The sequence below is a fragment of the Phalacrocorax aristotelis genome, chromosome 2 (assembly GCF_949628215.1).
Source record: "Phalacrocorax aristotelis chromosome 2, bGulAri2.1, whole genome shotgun sequence".
NCBI classification, from domain to species: Eukaryota; Metazoa; Chordata; class Aves; order Suliformes; family Phalacrocoracidae; genus Phalacrocorax; species Phalacrocorax aristotelis.
Window position 1 is genome coordinate 43,573,891 of NC_134277.1, and position 8,685 is coordinate 43,582,575.

Genomic DNA, 8,685 nt, shown 5'->3' on the forward strand with positions numbered 1-8,685 from the left:
ATTGCAACAGCTGTAGCCAGCAGCAGTACCTGTGGTGGATCATTTTGAAATGTGAAAGTGTGGGCGTCTGGTGCTGTTTTCCTGCAGGTCTTAAAGAAACTGTCTTCATCCTTAGGAGAGGAGCGCAGGGCATAGTTCATGAGGAGAGCACCACTGGACAGAGTTGAAATAGAGAACATGTACAAAGCTGATTTCACTGTTGGGTTGTTTGATCTGATTGGAACTGGCTTTTCTGTCAAAGAAGTATCTTAAAGGGCAGTTAACAGCACCTGGAGTCCTCTTGTCAGGTACTTAAGAAACCTAGGAAAGAAATACAGAAATAACAGCAGGACCAAGGAGCACTTTAATATATATAAGAAATCTGGTCCAATGCAACCCTTTATATAAATCCAAATACAATTCATAGGAAAATAGCACACTAGCCTGTCAGAATCAAAGGACAATTGCAACTGCCAAGAGATAAAATAAAACAAGATGACAAAGTCTCAGAGCACAACAGATGCCATCTGACTCCTGTTCTAGCTGTAAACTTGTTACTTTGAAACTCATAGCCTTTTTTTTTCTTTCCTGGCGTTCTCCTTTTATGCTGAAAGCTTATTATAGTTGCTGTGAACCAGGTCTTTGGTTACACTTATGTACCCACTTATAGGGAACAGCTGTACCATATCCTGGGGTTTTGAGATAATCAGATGGAGCAGTTAAGTAGACCTTTATGTCATGATAAGATGTCATGGGAAATCACTGCTCACCAGGCATCCTGGCAGCAATGGAGCTGCGGGTCTAAGGAGGGTTCCCTGAGGTGGGTGGCAAAGGCAAAGTTTTGGGAATTACTCTCCAGAATGATTGTGTGAGAAGAAAAACAGAACAGATAAGGAAAACAAAACAGTGAGAGTCTCCACCAGAGGAAAATGGTAGCAGTGATATTCAGCATGAACCCCTTTGGAAGGGCAGACTTGGGGATCTCTGAACATGGTGATTGGTTCTGTTTTGCTTCTGCTGCTTTCATAGAAATAGCAGTCTTTGTCAACAAAGAGAAGGGCACCAAAGGAAGTACTTGACTAGCATAATCTCTTTCTCTTTGACATGAAAACAAGAAAGCTAGATCCAAAATACTGTCTATGCCCTCAGGCAAAAGGATGACAAAAATACATGTGTAATTATATTCCTCACTTTGGGCTTCGCTATTATCAGAGGGCATGTGTCTGCCTCTCCCTCCTCGCCAAGACCTTTCTGAGATAAAGATAGAGATTATTCCCACTAGCACCCATAGTAAACAGCCTTCTCATCAGACAGTTGGCATTTATGAAGGAAATGGAAAAGCTCAACAACAGCAACACTGCTGAAGAATAAATAGTCATTGTGCAAACATAAAAGGCTTATTGTGTTCATAGGAGTTAATTTTCATGCAATTTTCCAATTTAGCAATTTTTTTAAAACCCTTAACTCTCCCTAGCTCTTCTTGGTAGGTAAGCACTGTGCAAATACTATCTAATTCATAGTTATTAAGTAAGTAGCTATTAATATTTTCATTTCGGTGGCAGAATGGAGACAGGAGCAATTTATTTCTTCATGCCATGGATTGGGTCGTTTGCTTAGCAATGCTCAGGCATGGCTGGCTAGGAAGGTAGGGTTAAGGGCTGGGCTGGGCCATGGACTAAACAATTCGATCTTAGTCTTCCTGTGTAGTAGCACAGGAGCAGAGAGAATATATCTTCATTCTGAAAATGGGAAGAGCAGAAATTAATCAAACCTGGGCATCACTTTCCAGCTTGCTGTCCAGAACACTTGCTACCTTCTGGACTACTGAGATAACACCAAGTGATGATGTAGGCCAGATAACAAGTATTCCCAGGAGGGAACAGAGGAGGAACTGCCCTGTTCCTGGCTAACACAGCCTTTCAGAGGCTCTTCTTGGTTGGTGCTTTTTGGATACATTGTCTTGTTCCTGAACCCTGCCTGATTCATAAGGCAGTCCCTAAGCAAATTGACCTAAGTCGTAAAGCAAGTTCATACCGGTAGGGCTGTAATAGGGCAGACGTGTGGCATCTGGGGCCTCCTAGGTTAGATGCTTAGTGTTGATTCATTAAATGAGTATATTCTCACAAAAAATATGGGCCTGCCTTTCAGGTAGATGGTGTAACAAGACCAGGCACCTCCACAGGAAATATTCAGTGCCCACAGGAGGTGAAGGAGGAGATGGTTGGTCAGCCAAAGAGAAACAGCAAGACAGGTGTATATCTTAATGGGCATCTAAATCAGGGCTTCACATTAAATACATCCATCCTTAAATCTATCCTTTCAGTACTGAGTCTATACCAGCGAGCAGCTGTCTGACGGAAAGGGAAGAGACAGCAATAGCCTGCAGGGCTCACCTGGGAAATGTGGGCTGTCTTTGGCCTGGGAGGTTCCATCTAACAGCTCCCCCCGTTTTTTTCTTTAAGCTGTGAGTCTTTCCCACCAGGCTGAAAGCTAGGCTGAAATTGAGTTTCTTGCCATTTCTGTGCAGATGGGCCACCGTGCAGAAAGGCAAGATCAAGCAATGAGGAAGGTCCTACACCGGGCCAGGTGTGGGGCAGGCTAGAGAACAGCAAGGAGAGTCTCATTATAATGGTAATTTTCTTGACCTACTTTATTTAACCGTGGCACTTTGCAAGCAGGGTCCCTAGCAACAGCACTTCAGTCCTGAGGCATCCTGATGGAGACTTGGTGTTTGGTTGTTTTCAGCTGCTGTTCCTCATCCTGAGCAAGGCAGCTTGCCAGCAGCTTAACAAGGACGTTGCCAAAGAGCCTGCCTGTCTCGTCCATGCTCTCTCGCTCATTCATGAATTCTGTGCAGAAATGTGGAGGAGAGCAACTTGTTTACTTTACAGTGTTACATTAACCACGTTACAGATGAAAAATCAAACAAAACTATATGCTGCATGGCAAAATTACTGAGGAAAAGAATGCTGTAGACTACTTGTGCTGTTGTGAGAGTTGCTCTCTGTTTCTGAGCTCATGGTCCTGCGGTTAGACACAGATAATGAGTCAGGGCTGAATGCTTCCCATAGACTTACATTTTCCATAGCTCAACAACACACTGCTGGGGTGGTTTTAACAGGGTAAGCACACATAGGCATACACCAATGAACAGTCAGTCTTGGGGGAATAGGGAGGGCCCTAAGAGCATTTCATATTTTTGAGAGCCTGTTTTAGTAATGGCATTTGCCTAGCAAAAATATCCATAAATACCACTTGTATTTCTTTCATTCAAATGTTTGCTTCCTAGTTTCATTTTATCTTTCCAGGAACCCAGAGGCAAAATAAAATGTCACAGGACCTTTTACCTTTAGGCTCCTGCTGGCCATCATATTACTCATGTAATCAGATGTGATGTCTACATTATGTTGGTCATATGAAATGAGTTAGTGACGTCAGTCCAGCCTGTAATACACTGGAGTAATGTTGAATTAGAGGACAGACAACCTCACCACCATCAGGGTTTGACAATACCTCAAAAACCTGGTAATTCAGCTGCAGAAAAAACTGTCTTCCCTATCTGCTCTCTCCCACTGCTCCATGGCCTTTCCTTCCTCCTCTAGCCAGAGACCCAGAGCAGAGTTTGTACCTCTCATCTATGCTGCAGTCTCTAATGGGTCTCTGCAAGCAGCAGGAGAGGCATCTCAGGCCTTGAGGGATGTTAACTCTTTAGAGAACTGGTCCCAGACCTTTGCTCCTTTATTAAACCCAATGACTGTTAAATTTTCCTCTCTGTTAAACCGTTCCTCTGAAGTCTTTAATCTAACAGCCTTTTAGTACCACAAATGCCTTCTGTTTTTCAGTTCTACTGGCTGTAACAGTTACCAGGTCCAGAGGCAGTTTCAGAGGAGACTTTCAGAGACCACCTTGTTCTTCTTGAGATATGGATCCATCTTATTACAGCTGGCCCGCAGCCTGAAGTATGTATTACTGCTGTTGGAGCTAAACATGTTGTGGGTAGAAAAAAAGAAAGAAAGACCAGCAGTATTACCTGCTATGCACTACATTTACTCAAATGTCCACCGCATAGCACCCAAGCAAACTGATCCCAAAATATTCATGCTTTGTGGTCCTACATAGCATATCTCTGCCCATAACTTTGTCTTGAAGTGGTGAACAGAGGCTTTGTAATAAAAGGTATAAATGTGAGTGCTAAAACTCCCTTCTCCAGAAATACAGAGCTAAAACTTTTTGTATGGTTCAGATGTTTTTTTCCGAGTAGTTGTTAATTATTCGTTTACATGGATCCAAGTCAGATACCAAGGGCACTAAGCTTAACGCCCTGTGTTGTTTCAGACCCACTCATGAGTATACTCATGCACTGTAGCGTTCTTTATGGGGCACTGTGTTGCCTCCTGGGTTAGTATCCAGCTTGATTTGTTAATCCTCTGAGCAGAAGAAAGGGAAGGAACCATTGCCTGAGGCATGCACGCAGAAGCAGCTGTAAGTAAGTGAGGACAGAGAGGTGGAGGTGGCAGCCAAGGGGTGGTCACAGAGGGATGCCAGTGCTATGGTCACCTCTGAGCTGGGGCTGGAGGCTTGAGAACTGCGTGCACACACAGCCTGGTAGGGTACCAGCAGTAGTTACAAGCTGAAGGCCAAACAGTAGACTGAGGAGGTTATGTCGTTCTATTGTTTTTACCCATGTACATTGAACTGCCTTTGGAAGCTGTTTTAAAGACACGTAGCATTTGATCTTTGCTGTCATCTAGCAAAGTCACTCATCAATACTGTGGCTACAGGGAAATTGAGGAATGCAGCATCACGAAGAGGAGCCAGGAATTCATCCATTGCTACCAGAATATTGCACCCCCTGCTTGTAGCAGCCCTGTGGCATCTCTTCCATGATGCCATGGGTATGCTTGTGGGAATCCCCCAGAAGATGAGCAGAAGATGCTCAAACATCCAGCTGGATGCCCTGCACCACCCTGGTCTCACAACAAAGATATTGAGCCCCTGATGCTACATCACAGCCTTAGCAGGGCCTGAAGCCATCCATTGAGTGTAGCTATTTACAGAATAATGCTCTGTTCAAGACATACTGGGAATAATATGTATATTTAGTCCCTCTATATGCATATATGTAACTCCTATTAATTTCATATAGAAGTAACAGGGACCTTGACCTGTTTAGTGAGACAGGTCTCAGCTACCAGTTGGTAAAAAGGATCTGACCATGTGCTAATACCAACTTCTCTCTGGCTGCTTTGTACAGCCTGAAGATGTGCAAGGCCATGGCTGGCTTTTCTTGTGGGTAAGGGAAACTTTGGATGCCCTTCCCACCTAACTGGTTTTTTTTTTCAATAAGAAGAGAGGAATTATAGCCTTTTGATTTTTTTTTTTTTTTACAGAAAACCAGCTTCTTTGAATCTGTCTTACTTTCCAGAATTAATTTCTTCCAGCTGTACCATTGAGAATGCTTTGTTATAAATCATGCAACAGTGGGTATATTTTAGCTGGGCTGATACAGGTTGTGTTGCTTTATGCTAGTGCTGCTGCTACTGCATGAGCTGTGCTTCCCTTGTTGTGTATTCAGAGCAGGTGGGCTTTTGCATGTCCTGAGATATCTTACCCTGCCTTTTTAGAAGTCCATGGCAGAACTGTGATTGATTTGAAGGTGCAGAGGATTGCAGGATAATGAAAAATTACCTGAGGTTTGCACTGAGCTCAAGGGTCTATGAGCAATAACGTACTTGTTGTTATTCATAAACCGTGAGATACTGCCTGCTATTTTTCAGTTTTAATTGCAGTTGGCATTACAGACCTATTGCTGGTGGCAGCCATCTTGCTGAAATTGAAATGTGGTGTTTCTGGGGCTACTTGCAGTACAAAAACCTCACAGGAATAATTGTCATCCAGTTTCCAGCAGGCTAGAAAAAAGCTGTCTGCAGTTAGGAGTGAATTTTATCTTTCACTTCTAGAGATGCACTTAAACTAAAGTGTTAAATTTGAGCCTAGCTTCTGTTAAGACTAACTTCTGTGGTTCTGATGGCTGTCACCGATGTGCTGAGAGGTGAGTGGTGTGTTGACACATGAGCTTGGGTCTGGGCAGGTCCACATACAAAAATATGTGGAAGTCAACCCAAAGCGCAGATGATCTACATTTCATGTTACCAGGCCTTGTGAAGTGATGTTTTCCCAAAATATTTCACTTCAACCCATTCTAATTTTCCTTCCCGTCTCCTTCCTTCTGTCCATCTCCTTGTGAACACTACTTGTTCAACAGTTTACCCAGCATTGTTTGTTGCTTTGAAAGCATATGCAAAATGAAAAGTTACCTAGGGTCACCTAGTTTGAGTGCAGGCATCCCTGGTGTTCCTCTGATGACCCTGAGGGGTGGCATAATCCAATGCAAAGTTAGGCATGATTTGCTCTCCCTCCTCTGCTGATAGAAATGCCGCATGAACATGATGATTCAAACTGGCTGGATCAGGCGAGTGTGAGAGGCAAATACAGAATAATAACTCTACATACAAGGCCCCATTGGCAGAGAGATGCAGTCCCTGGTGAATCTTTGAGGAAGCATGAATATTTCCAATAAATAAATGGAACATAGTCTTTGAGGATAGGCAGAGGAGGTAGGAAAGCGCTATCAGCCATAGTCATGTTCAATTAGTGGCTGTAAAAGTGACATTTGCTCTGTGTATTCTTCTGGATCAGCACTGAGAATACAGCTCATCTATTAACACATCTGACAAGTCACAGTGTTTAACCCACTTTCTCAGCATCTTGCCCAGGAGTCTGTTTACTGAGATATTTTGCAGCACATTTCTCTATCACTACTGAGAAAATGGTTGTATTTCAGACAGTGAGGCCCATTAGCTTTTTTTCAAGAGGCAATTCCCTGTGAATATGCTGAGCACTGCCCAACACATTAGCCATGGACGGGTGGTTCACTCATCGGCCAGTGTGGGATGGTACCTGCTCATGCCATGGCTATGTAGTAATTCCTGATGGGTAGAAAGGAGAGACTTTCTTCTTTTTTAGAGGCTTATGCATGAGAAAGAGGTATAATCAGATAACAAATCTCTTCTGTCCTTTAGATAGTCCATTGCCACATAAACAGTTAAGATGACCACCTTGTACAGGAGTTCTGAACTTCCTATCCAGCTGCTGTTATACATGAGCTTTCCTGAAAAGGCATGTTATTACTGCAGGATTTTTGGGTTTGCCTGGGTGAGAAATAAGAACATTGTTTGAGCTGTTTGGAACACTGTAGTTGGGATTTCCAGCAGATAGAAGGGGGCAATAACTGAACTGAATGGTGATGTGATATGAAGGCAATGGGAGCATGGAAAGTTGCTGTGTCATGACAAGAGTAGCAAAAGTATTTTAAAAGGGTGATCACTGCTAATTGCCTTGAGCCCTTTGCTTGTATCTGATGTCCCTTACCGCTCTTCCAACAAGATCTTTCCTATTTTGGACTGTGTTCTGCAGGGAGAGATCTGTGTCTTCATGTTATTTGGAAAGCACCGTGCCTGGGACTGGGCAGCCAATAATGAGTAAATAACTCACATGTTTTGGGAGCCTGTAACAGTAGCTGTATGGAAAATGGCAAGACTGCCTGGCTTGCACTGCTGTGTGCATGTGCTGAGAGAGCTTCTGTACATAGCATGGGGTTCCCTGGCTAATGTGACCATTGGTGACTGTGCAGATTGTGCCGAGTGAACTGTACAAAACCAGAAGTGAACTGCTGGGAAACAAGCAAGCATTTCACACAAAGCAGATCTGAGAGGACCTTGTTCCCCACCCCCAGCCACTGGAAACTCCCCTCCCACTCCCCAAAGCTGCTGTGTTGTGCTTCTCTGCCCCCATTATCAGCACCTGCTGCAATAGCACATCGTCCTGATGCCAGGCCTTTATGTATCCCTGCTTTTCCCTGCTGGGCCAGGATCAGCTGCTCTTCTCCATGACAAGGGTTATAAACATGCTGTTTCTTCTCCCTTTCATCATGTCTGGACAATAGTCTTCCAGTCTCCTCTCAGGGGATGCCATTGTGCTCCATTTCCTCTTCCTCCCATTCAGGAAACCCCAACCCACCACCCACACAGCCAGCCTCAGGAAGACCATTAAGACGAATGTAAGATCTCATTGGCTAAGCCAAAAATCTCCCAACATAGTTTACCTAACTATGGGCTCTGCCTCCAACCTCCTGCTGCCAAAGTCATAATTTCTTTACTTTCAGCAACATATGGATGCTAAAGCTATATGTATAAACTAGGTCACTTTGTTACTATCACCTCCAAAAATTCAGAGGCGTGGGAAGGCAGTGCTTCCAATTCCAACCCACTACCTGGGGCAGACAGCAGACATCTTTGTCATACTGCGCTGTAAGATGAGTTTTCCCTTAGGTAAAATCTTGCCTTCGAACTGGAAAGGTATTCCTCTTTTTATTTTGAATTTAAAAGTAATTCTTGCCAATTTGAAAAACAAAATGGCACACTCCCAAAATCACGTTGTTGCATTAGTTCCACATGTATATTAAGAAGTTTCCTTTTATTGAGGACTGGAAGGCTAGGAATGGAGTCCTGAGAGGGAAAGGCTAAGTGTGTCATTGCTTGATGTGCTTAAAATAAGTCTGACTGCCCAGTACCAAACACTGGGAAGGATGGGTGAAAGCAGTCCCTGTCATCAGAGGGAAGCAGACTGTCTGATCTGTTAGCTCTT